Source organism: Hypanus sabinus, chromosome X1 (genome assembly GCF_030144855.1).
Source record: "Hypanus sabinus isolate sHypSab1 chromosome X1, sHypSab1.hap1, whole genome shotgun sequence".
Lineage (NCBI taxonomy): Eukaryota > Metazoa > Chordata > Chondrichthyes > Myliobatiformes > Dasyatidae > Hypanus > Hypanus sabinus.
In genome coordinates, this window is record NC_082738.1 from 5,199,199 (window position 1) to 5,211,514 (window position 12,316).

Consider the following 12,316-nt stretch of genomic DNA (forward strand, 5'->3'; position numbering starts at 1 on the left):
CACTAACCCACCCCTTTACTTTATCATTTCCTGGTCAAGGTATGAAGGGATACAGGGAGAAAGGAGGAGATAGGGGCTGACAGGAATAATGGACCAGCTATGATGAATGGTAGCATCAACTTAGTAGTCCAAATAGTCCTGTATCTTATGGTCATCTGTACAGAACTTCTGTGCCTGACATCACTTTATGGAGAAACAATCAATCTATGTATATAAGCAATCTTATATATTTATTGTTATTTTTATTATTGTGTTTTTGCTCTATTATGTTTCTTTTGCATGCAGACTTGGATCCAGAGTAACCATTATTTTGTTCTCCTTTACACTTGTGTACTGAAAATGACATTAAACTATCTTGAATTGTGAATGTAAGCAACCAGTTCCTGCAGGACTCCACTAGTCACAGCCTGCCATCCCAACATTGACTGATTTAATCTTACTCATTGCTTCCTAACAACTGTTACTCATTGTTAGCTGTCTTCAGTCCACATTGATGTATTATCGCTTAACACTTGGCAACAACATCTTACATGACTCTTTATCAAACTACTTTCTGAAACCTTAAACATTCCACGTCTACAGGTTTCCTCTTATCTACAATGTTAAATTTGTCAGACAGTATTGCTCCTCCAGAAAAATTATGCTGGCTCTGCAGAAATACAATTCTTGTCCTAGGGTCCTGTCAGTACATCCTTAAGCAATTGAATGAAACCATTTCCTCCTAATTCTGACCTCAGACAAATTAGACTCAAATTCCGTGTTCTTTTACCACAATATCTTAAGCACAAATTTGGAATGGATGCATCTCTTGACAACAGTAACTCTTATGACTCAGTGCAATAAAACTTAAACTAAGAAGTTCTGAGAATTATGAATCTAGAGTGTGTTGCAACAGATAACGGATGTTACATACAATTCAAAAGATTAAATGCATCGATTTTCACTCTTAACAGAGGAAAATTGAACAAACGTTCACTGTCAAAATAAAAACCACCAAAGCACTGAAGTGAAGGTCATCAACACTGCTCCTGCTGGATGACTCTATGTCCTGATGATGGTCACTGGTGTTCCAGTAGTTAACCCCACTGTGTGCTCACATCTGCGTTTCATAGACTTGGAGAATGCAGAAGAACTTTAGCCCATATAGCAAAAATGAAGGTCCTTATAGGTCCCAAATTATAAGGAAAGATTGAATAAGTTAGGACTGTATTAGAAACGTAGAAACAGAAAACCTACAGCACAATACAGGCCCTTCGGCCCACAACGCTGTGCCGAAGATGTACTTACTTTGGAAATTACCGAGGGTTACCCATAGCCCTCTATTTTTCTAAGCTCCATGTACCTGTCCAGGAGTCTCTTAAAAGGCTTTACCATATCCGCCTCCACCACCATCGCTGGCAGCCTATTCCATGCATTCACCACTCTCTGCATAAAAACTTACCCCTGGCATCTCCTCCGTACCTACCTCTAAGCGCGTTAAAACTGTACCCTCTCATGTTACGCATTTCAGCCCTGGGAAAAGCCTCTGACTATCCACACGATCAATGCCTCTCATCATCTTATACACCTCTATCAGGTCACCTCTCATCCTTCATCGCTCCAAGGAGAGAAGGCCAAGTTCACTCAAACTATTCTCACAAGGCATGTTCCCCATTCCAGGCAACATCCTTGTAAATCTCCTCTGCACCCTTTCTATAGTTTCCACATCCTTCCTGTAGCGAGGTGACCAGAACTGAGCACAGTACTCCAAGTGGGGTCTGACCAGGGTCCTATATAGCTGTAACATTACCTCTTGGCTCTTAAATACAATCCCACAGTTGATGAAGGCCAATGCACCATATGCCTTCTTAACCATAGAGTCAACCTGCGCAGCAGCTTCGAGTGTCCTGTGGATTTGGACCACAAGATCCCTCTGATCCTCCACACTGCCAAGAGTCTTAACATTAATACTATATTCTGCCATCATATTTGACCTACCAAAATGAACCACCTCACACTTACCTGGGTTGAACTCCATCTGCCACTTCTCAGCCCAGTTTTGCATCCTATCAATGTCCTGCTGTAACCTCCGACAGCCCTCCACAGTATCCACAACACCCCCAACCTTTGTGTCATCAACAAATTTATTAACCCAACCCTCCACTTCCTCATCCAGGTCATTTATAAAAATCACGAAGAGTAAGGGTCCCAGAACAGATCCCCGAGGCACACCACTGGTGACCGAACTCCATGCACAATATGACCCGTCTACAACCACTCTTTGCCTTCTGTGGGCAAGCCAGTTCTGGATCCACCAAGCAAGGTCCCCTTGGATCCCATGCCTCCTTACTTTCTCAGTAAGTCTTGCAGGGGTTACCTTATCAAATACCTTGCTGAAATCCATATACACTAGATCTACTGCTCTTCCTTCATCAATGTGTTAGTCATATCCTCAAAAAATTCAATCAGGCTCGCAGTGCATGACCTGCCTTTGACAAAGCCATGCTGACTAATCCTAATCATATTATGCCTCTCCAAATGTTCAGAAATCCTGCCTCTCAGGATCTTCTCCATCAAATTAGCAACCACCAAAGTAAGACTCACTAGTTTATAATTTCTTAGGCTATCTCTTCTCCTTTTCTTGAATAAGGGAACAACATCTGCAACCCTCCAATCCTCCGGACCCTCTCCTGCCCTCATTGATGATGCAAAGATCATTGCCAGAAGTTCAGCAATCTCCTCTCTTGCTTCCCACAGTAGCCTGGGATATAACTTGTCCGGTCTCATTGACTTATCCAACTTGATGCTTTCCAAAATCTCCAGCACATCCTCTTTCTTAATGTCTATATGCTCAAGCTTTTCAGTCCACTGAAAATCATCCCTATAATCGTTAAGGTCCTTTTCCATAGTGAATACTGAAGCAAAGTATTCATTAAGTACCTCTGCTATTTCCTCTGGTTCCATGCAACTTTTCCACTGTCACACTTGATTGGTCGTATTCTCTCATGTCTTATCCTCTTGCTCTTCACATACCTGTAGAATGCCTTGGGTTTTCCTTAATCCTTCTCACCAAGGCCTTTTCATGGCCTCTTCTGGTTCTCCTAATTTCATTCTTAAGCTCCTTCCTGCTAGCCTTATAATTTTCTAGATCTCTATCATTACCTAATTTTTTTGAACCTTTCGTAAGCTTTTATTTTCTTCTTGACTAGATTTTCTACAACCTTTGTACATCATGGTTCTGGTACCCTGCCATTCTTTCCCTGTCTCATTGGAATGTACCTGTGCGGAACACCAGACAGATATCCCCTGAACATTTGCCACATTTCTGCCATACATTTCCCTGAGAACATCTGTTCCCAATTTATGCTTCCAAGTTCCTGCCTGATAGCTTCATATTTCCCCTTACTCCAATTAAACGTTTTCCTAACTTGTCTGCTCTTATCCCTCTCCAATGCTATGGTAAAGGAGATAGAATTGTGATCACTATCTTCAAAATGCTCTCCCACTGAGAGATCTGACATCTGTCTAGGTTCATTTCCCAACACCAGGTCAAGTACAGACTCTCCTCTTGTAGGCTTATCTGCATATTGTGTCAGGAAACCTTCCTGAACACACCTAACAAACTCCACCCCATCTAAACCCCTCGCTCTGGGGAGTTGCCAATTAATACTGGGGAAATTAAAATCTCCCATTATTCTTTAAAATTTAGCAGATTAAGAAGAGATTTAACAGAGGTATACAGAATTATGAGGGGTACAGATAGGGTAAATGCAAGCAGGCTTTTCCCACTGAGGTTGGGTGGGACTACAACCAGAGGTCAATAGTTAAGGGTGAAATGTGAGAAGTTTCAGGGGAACATCAGAGTAAACTTCTTCACTCAGAGCGTCATGAGAATGTGGAATGAGCTGCTAGTGCAAGTGGTCCATGCGAGCTTGATTAGAGAAATGGAGGACTATGGTCCCAGTACAAGTTGATGGGAGTAGGCAGTTTAAATGATTTCTGCATGAACTAGATGGGCTGAAGGGCTTCTTTCAATGCCGCACTTCCCTATGACTCTATGTAGTGCTCATGTCCTAACGATAGCTGCTGGTGTTCCAGTAGTTAAGCCCACTGTGTGCTCACATCTGAGTTTCATAGACTTGCAGTATGCAGGAGGACTGTCTGCAGCCCATAAAGCAAAAATGTCTTAAAGTAACAGCAATTTGAGATCATTGTAAATGAACAAGAACCTTGATTCAACTTTGCCCATTGGGAATGGAATTCCTCTTGGGGTACAGAAATAAAAGCAGCAGTAATAAATCAGCTGCCTTTTTAACACTGGCCTGTTTCTCTTTTGTGTCAATATTTAATGGAAAGGAACGTCAGGCAAGATGTAATACATATCAGCTTTGTGGTACAGCTAGTAGAGCTGCTGCATGTGCAACACAGGGACCAAGGTTCGATCCTGACCTTGGGTGCTGTCTGTGTGCATTCTCTTCCTGTGGCTCCAGTTTCCACCTAAATTCTAAACTCATGCCACTTGGTGGTTAATTGTTCTTAATTGTAAACTAAGTTGTTCCTAGCACATAGATGTTTAGTGGAATCTGTGGCAGTTTGGGGTGGGGTTGGGGGGGGGAGGTGTGTAGTTGATGAGAATGTGGAAAAAATAAAAATGGGATTAATGCAGCATTCGTGTAAATGGGTGATTAATGATGAGTGAAGACTCGGTGGGGCGAGCGGCCTGTTCCTTCACTGTATCTCTCAATGACCCCACATAACCAAATCACTGATCATTTTGCCACATGATACTTGACCAATTTCACCCTGATGAAGACAAAACATATGGTCACACCTGAACTCAAGATGCTGTTGAACAGATAATGTTAATGAAATTTCTATAATGCTTCCAGGGCTATAGCAGTGCATGGCACCTGTAATTCACTAATGTATAACCATGTCTCAGGCTTAGATTAATGATCTGAGGAAGTGAATTTAAATCCTATCATGGCAGGTGGGATATTTAAATCCAATTAATAAAGTAGATTCCTGGATAGGAAAGGTTTAGAGGGATCTGGGCCAGGTGCAGGCGAATGGAACTAGCACTGGAAGGCACCTTGGCCAGTCTGGATGAGTGAGAGGAAGGACCTGCTTCTGTCATATATAACTCCATGAACCACAACCGCATTGTAATTTTGCAACAATCTATTTGATTTCCCACTGGGAAAGAAACTAGAATTCTTAGCTATATTGGTCAAAAGGAAATTGTAGTCCACAACAGCATACTTAACTCTTAATTGTCTTCTGAAAAAAAAGATCCATTCAGTTAAAAGCTAATAAAAATGAAGAATTACTTCTCCCTTGCTGGTGATGCTCACATCTCATGAAAGAGTGAAGCAAAGACAACAAGCTCCTGCATCCCAAGACCAGCTCTTTCCAGACCTCAAGAGTGAGCATTGGATAGCCAGCAAATAACATTGTATTGTGGCGGCTCTTTTCCTAGCGTATGCGAACCGACTCACAATTAGATAGCCTACGGGGGTTTGCGAGCACAGAGCTTTGGAGCCTCTTCGCCATGGGGGGCCGGTTGACAGAGGCTTAAAAGTGAGGCTGAAGTTTTCGAATAAAGTTTTTCCTTCGACTGCAGTTACCGACTCCGTGTCGTAATTTTAGCGCTGTTTGTAGCACACCGCTACAGTATCTTCCTAAGCATTCTCCACCGGGCTCAGCCAGGGAAGGTTTGAGGAAAAACACAGAGGCAATTTTAACATCAGTCTCCCAGAATTTAAGCTTCCCTGGAAGCCCATCAGCAGGGCATTATCTCAATAGCTACAATGCAAATACTATCTGGAAAAGGAATAATGCCTTTGCTTCTGTAATATTTTAAGAACCTCAAGCTATCTCAAAGCACTTCATGGCCATCAGTATCAATGAAAGTCACAATTGTAATACCAGGATTTACAAATTATTGCTGTAATGCCTGTGACTCTTTGGGATTTGTATCTTTGATTTACATGCAAACAGCTTTTTTTTGCTAAAACATATCATAATCCACTTCCCATTCAAAGGAACATCCATAATGCATTTTGCACAGCCACTTCAATTTGCACATTTTATTGGTTGAAATACTTTCCAACAATGCATCCCTGTTGTTACACTCTTTGTGGAACCCATAGCCAAGTTGTGCACAGTGAGATCCCACAAAACAGCAACAAAGCAAGAAGCACTCAGCACAGAGTGGCAGAGCAAAATGAATTGCTGCCTCATAACTCCAATGACCTCTGGCACTATCTTTGTGGAGCTCCCAGTGACCGTCTGGGTTTCTTCCCACAATCCACAGCTGTGGAGCTGGATCGGTTAATGAGCTGCTGTAAATTGCCTTCAGTATGTAGAAGGTGAGTGTAGAATCTGGTGCGGTAGGGAGTTTACTTGAATATAAGAATAAAATTGGACAAATGTAGGATTGGTGTAAGTTGGTGTTTGATCATTGGTGCAGACACAATGATTTCTTTGCAAACGTTTCTTTGCTGTACCTGTGAGCTGTCTAGGTTACGTAGCACTAATGCTGCCTGGTTGGTCTGTGATCCATCCTCCTAGGTTTGTCATCTCCATCACAAACTCTCAGTGGCCAATAGCCACTTTAGGAGGTACACCTGTGTGCTAGTGCAAATATCTAATCAGTCCATCATGTAGCAGTGACTCAATGCATAAAAGTATGCAGACGTGGTCAAGAGGTTCAGTTGTTGATCAGACCAAACATCAGAATGATAAAGAACTGTGATCTAAGTGACTTTGACCGTGGAATGATGGTTGGTGCCAAATGGGGTGATTTGAGGAAAGAAACAGAAAATGGTGCGAAAAACAAAAAAAAATGTCCAGTGAGTGGCAGTTCTGTGGGCAAAAATGTCTTGTTAATGACAGAGCTGAGAGGAGAATGGCTGGATTAGTTCAAACTGACAGGAAGGTGATAGTAACTCAAATAACTACAAGTTACAACAGTAGTTGCATCTCTGAATGCAGGACACATTGAACCTTGAAGTGGATGGGCTATGAAGATACACTTAGTGACCACTTTAATAGGTACAGGAGGTGAAGGCACTGAAAAAGACTTTTCATGAAGGTACTCCAGTTATCTTCTTTTCTCCTTAATTGGGTCTTTCACTCTGCCAGAGCTGATTAGGCTCTTCATTTCCAGAGTGCCCTTCTATTTCCTTTCCATTGCTCTCACACACTCTGTTCCTGGTCAGAGGAAGGGTAGGGTTTCTCCCATTCATACCTTCCACCTCATCAACCTCCATCTCATTTAGTTAATAATTCTCCATAATTTCCACCACATTCAACTTAGTCCCTTACCCTCTTCTTTCACTATTCCAAAAAAACTGTTCTCTCCATACTCCTTGGTCCACACTTCCACTTCTACTAACCATTCTTCTTCTTCATTTCCCACTTCTGGGCACCCAAACACTCCTTCCAGGTGAAGCAGCAATACACTTGCCTTATAATTCAGCGTGTTGCATTTGGTACTCACAACGTGATCTCATCCACAACAGAAAGACAAAATTCAGATTAGCTGATGTTTTTGCAGGGTATCCCTGTGTGGTCAGCAGGGGTGACCCTTAGCTTCCTGTCATTTGGCACTTCAATTCTTCATCTAGTTCCACTCGAATTTCCTTCTTTACTCCAATGTAAACTCAAGGAACACTACTTCATCTTTTGTCCAGGTATTATGTAGACATATGGACAACAACAAAGTTAATAATTTCCTTTCCTCCACAGGTTATGAACACCTGACTTATGGATACCCCATATGTACAAATATTTGGGATGGATTTGCCAGCTGCTGTAGGCCTTCAGGCATCTTCTGCTGGTGGGAATGTGGCATTTGGGTAGCGTGGTGGTTAGCATGATGCTCTTACAGCACAGGACATTGGAGTTCAGAGTTTAATTCCAACGTCATCTGTTGTAATCTTGCAATTGTCTGCAACCTATTTGTCAATCTCTACCTCCCTGCACAAATGTAGCTGTACCTCTGTTTCAATTCATGTCACTTTTTTCCTTCAGCCTCGATCTACTCGAATTGTTACCTTGACACATTGGTCGATCACCAACATTCTCTCCGTTCTCTCCACCCTTTCCCCTCTCTGCAACTTAAAAATCCGTTTCTTCTCATTTTGCTAGTTCTTGACACAAAACATTGCTTCCGTTTCTCTCCCTGTAGGCGCTGACCAACTGCCTGTGCATTTACCATATTTTCTGTTTTTTGAATTTTCAGCATCTGCAGATTTTCACAGCAGACTACGGTCGAATCGGCAACTTTAGGGATAGTTGATGAGTGTAAGTGCTGTGTAACCTTTGCCTTTCTTCAGAGTATCTATCAAGCTTTCACCGAAGCATGACTGACATTTAACATGCCTTGTCCATCACCATTACCAGCAGCGTTAGACCGTTGCTGCACGTTACCTCAACACTTTGCACAAAATTCATCACTGAGATATGGAACGATTTCATAATTTCACCACTTCATGCAGCTATTTATTTATTGAGGTACAGTACAGAACAGGCTCTTTCGGCCCTTTGAACCATACCGTCCAACAACCCCCAATTTAACACTAGCCTAATTACAGGATAATTTACAATAACCAATTAACCTACCAACTTGTACGTCTTTGGACTTTGGGAGGAAACCGGAGCACCTGGAGACAACCCATATGTTCCACGGGGAGGATGCTGGGATTGAATTCTGAACTCTGATGCCGAGTTGTAATAGTGTTGCTGTACCCGCTATGCTACCATGGCGCCAGAGGTAGAGCCAAGGGGAACAGTGTAATAAGTGGCACAAACTCAGCTGTGCAACATATATTTCTTGCAAAATAACAAACAGAAGGGAGTAATTACCAGCATGTAACCTAATGTCAGAATTCACCTGACATTTGTAATCTGGTACAGCTTTAATCAGGCCTCTCATGATGTCACTTGAGCCACGTTAATGACATTATAGTCTTGAATATATTATTTGCTAATCATTTCTCTAGAGTAGACTTTGCCACTGGAGTCTCTTTTCCACTAATCTTCTCCTGTTATTCAGATTAATTTTTGATGGGCTGTGGTCACACAGATGTTGGTCACCTCCTGGTTCCTTAACCCAAAGGTTACTAGTCATGTGGCAGCCTTGGCAGTGAGGTTCAGGATGATATTCAACCACAGTGGGAATCTCTTTACCTGGCATTAATGGCTCCTTACCCAGCAAGTTACTGAACAGCCTCAGGAATGGCAAATGGCTTTCTCCATTTTTTCTTCAGCCCAGGGAGTGCTGAGGAAGACCGTAGAATTCTGCCCCACCCTGAGAAAAATTGATGGTGCATTAGGATTGGTGGGGGTGGAGATAAGTCTCTATTAAAGGGCACTCCTTCCCTCCACTAGTCTATAGGTCACCCTTGGGGAAGGTGCAACACCTGCTTAGCCCCACAATGATGGTCACAAGTCCTGGTTATGTGACCACTGACACCAGGCAGACAATCGCTGTAGAAAAATTTGCCAAGAACAATTATGATCACTGACGTCATATGACACGGCACATAAAAAATGAACGGTTGGGATTAAATGTGGAGTGAAATTAAGTGTCTCACAGACAGGGCAGAGGAGCAGCCATTGAAACTCTACAACCAGTGGCTGATTCAGCTTCCTCAGTGACACACATCATCACTTCCCTTAAATCAACCTGGAATGTTTCTGGTATAGCCATTGACTGTATTAACTCAGCTCATCACAGGGACAGTCCCAGCAATACGTTATGACAAGTGACACGACCAAAGTCTGACCATGACAAATATGAGATAACACTGGCAACCTTGGTTTATTATTGCCACTTGTACGGTGAAAAACTTTTGTCTGCATGCCATTCAGGTAGGTCATGTCATGCATCCAGGTAGTTAGAAAAGGGTTGTTGCAGTTACAGAGAAAATACAGGTAAACAAATAAGATCAAAGAGCCAAACACTAGAGCAACACACACAAAACGCTAGAGGAACTCAGCTGGCCAGGCATGGAAAAGAGAAAACAGTTGATATTTCGGGGCAAGACCCTTCATCAAGTTGACTTGTTAAAGAGATATATGGCTGGAAAAGGGGGAATCTGATCGGAGAGGACAGAAGACCATGGAATAAATGGAAGGGGAGGAGCATCAGAGGGGACCAGTTCCACCGGATGGAGGGGAGTTCTGGGTAGGGGGAACTGGTTGGTCTGGTGTCCAGAAGGAAACGAAGAGCTTTAAGGCCTTCCTGGAGGGGGAGCGGAGGCGAATAGGGACTAGACATTTATAGTGTAAATGAGACAATCGGGGCCAGGGGCCTTGAAGTCATTGAAAAGATCGACAGTGTGTGAAATGTCACAGAACTATGTAGAAGGAACTGAACTAGGGGGGATAAAATAGAGTCGAGGAATGCAGATACAAGTTCGGTGGGGTAGGAATGAGCAGAAACAATGGATCTATCTGGACAGTCAGGCTTGTGGATCTTGGAAGAAGGGAGAAATGGGAGGTGCGGGCTGAGGGAATTGTGAGGTTGCTGACAGTGGAGGGGAGATCCCCAGATTTGATAAGGTTGGCGATGGTGTGGGAGACATTAGCCTGGTGCTCCTTCGTGGGTGGTGCCTGACAGCTGTCGCCCGGTCTCAGCAAGGTAGAGGTCAGTCCACCAAACTACTATAGCACCCTCCTAATCTGTGGGTTTGATAGTGAGGTTAGGATTGGTGCAGAGAGAGTGGAAAGAATCGCGTTCAGAAGGAGTGAGGTTAGAATCTGAATCAAACAGTCCTATCGAGGTCAATTGGGAGATCCAGAACTCATCCTTAGCTTATGAAAGATCCCTTTAAGAGTCTTTAAATAGGGGATAGAAACAGTCCTCAAATCTGCTGTTATCTGCTTTAGAGCTTTTGTATCTTCTGCGCTATGGGAGGGGTGCAGGGGTTCCCAAACTGTGGTCTACAGCACCCGCCCCCCCATGGTTAATGGTAAGGTTTCAAGGTTCCATAAATAAAAGGTTGGGATCCCCTGGTAGGAAAGCATCCTTGATGATTTGGCTGCTTTACCAGCACTTAGGGAAGTGTAGACCAAGTCAATGGAGAGGAGGCTGGTTTGCCGATCGACAGCGTTGCGTTCACAACTCAGCACCTTTTGCGCTCTTGCGCAGAGCAGTTGCCATACCACGTGGTGATGCACCCGGTTAGTACTCTTTCTATAGTGAAATGACTACAAGTAATTAGTGCAGAGTAAGGTCTCTACCACCAGAGCGTTCATGGTTTCATATATTCCTGATCTTCGCTCTTAATTTGACCTGAACCTGCAGCTGCCTAGTGATGCACCATCAATAACTCTCGGAGACAGGAGGCGAACGATAGGCTTTTATTAGCTGCAAGAGACCACCACACAACATCCTGGAGACTGAGGGAGGAGCAGTGCCTCCAATCGCCTTTATACAGGGGCCTGTGGGAGGAGCCACAGGAGCAGTCAGCAGAGGGGGGGGGGGGGCGTGTCCAGACAGGCACACAGTTCACCACACCCAGTATCACGGAACTGGAGAGAAGGTGATTTGCCGCCGTGATGCGGAGTGCACTTGTCTCGGTATCAATGAACAACAGCGTTGCACCCGAGGAAATCTATGATGTACAGTTTAGGAATTTCAAATTTCTTTAAACAAAACCCAGTGTCACTGAAAGTGGTCACGAGCAACGATTACTGCAACAACAGAGTTAGTGACCGGTCTCACACCAGGAGGCCCTTTAACCCCTACTTCGCGGCCCTCCAACTTGGCGCAAGTTCAAAGTAAATTTATTATTAAAGTATATTTGTCACAATGTACAACCCTGAGATTCATTTTCTTGCAGGCATACACAGCAAAAACAAGAAACAAAAAAATAGAATCAATGAAAGATGCCACACACCACACTAAAAATACACAGCTAGGAACAGCGTTTCTGGCACCTTCACGGCGTGGAGAGTACCAGACCTTGAAGGAGGAACGCTTGGCATCTGGTCCCACCGCGGACATACACAAAGCGCATCCCGAGATCACATTCCCCCCACCCCCTCCTTTGCTACGGTAATTTTTGCTGAGCTGACCGTATTTCTTAAATTACTGTCAGCGTTCTGTCACCTTGACTCAATGCACTCAGTTCCCCGTCGAGTTGTTAGCAACCAGCCAGATGTATTAAATAACAAAATACGGCAACACGAGATTAACTCAAAAACAAAATATGAGTGTAAACATACCAAATGGATTGAATGGTAATAAATACGATTCAGAAGTAAGGGTAAACATTTTACAGATAAATTTAGAGCAACCGGTTTCAGCAAATCTCAACTAAAA

At 43.3% G+C, this 12,316-nt stretch overlaps 1 protein-coding gene across 7 annotated transcripts in view; it reads right to left on the reverse strand.

Annotated features, from left to right (window-relative positions):
* LOC132384541 (supervillin-like) overlaps nucleotides 1–12,316 on the reverse strand; it is a 244,447-nt gene that overhangs the window by 166,429 nt on the left and 65,702 nt on the right. The gene's annotated exons all lie outside the window — the stretch shown is intronic.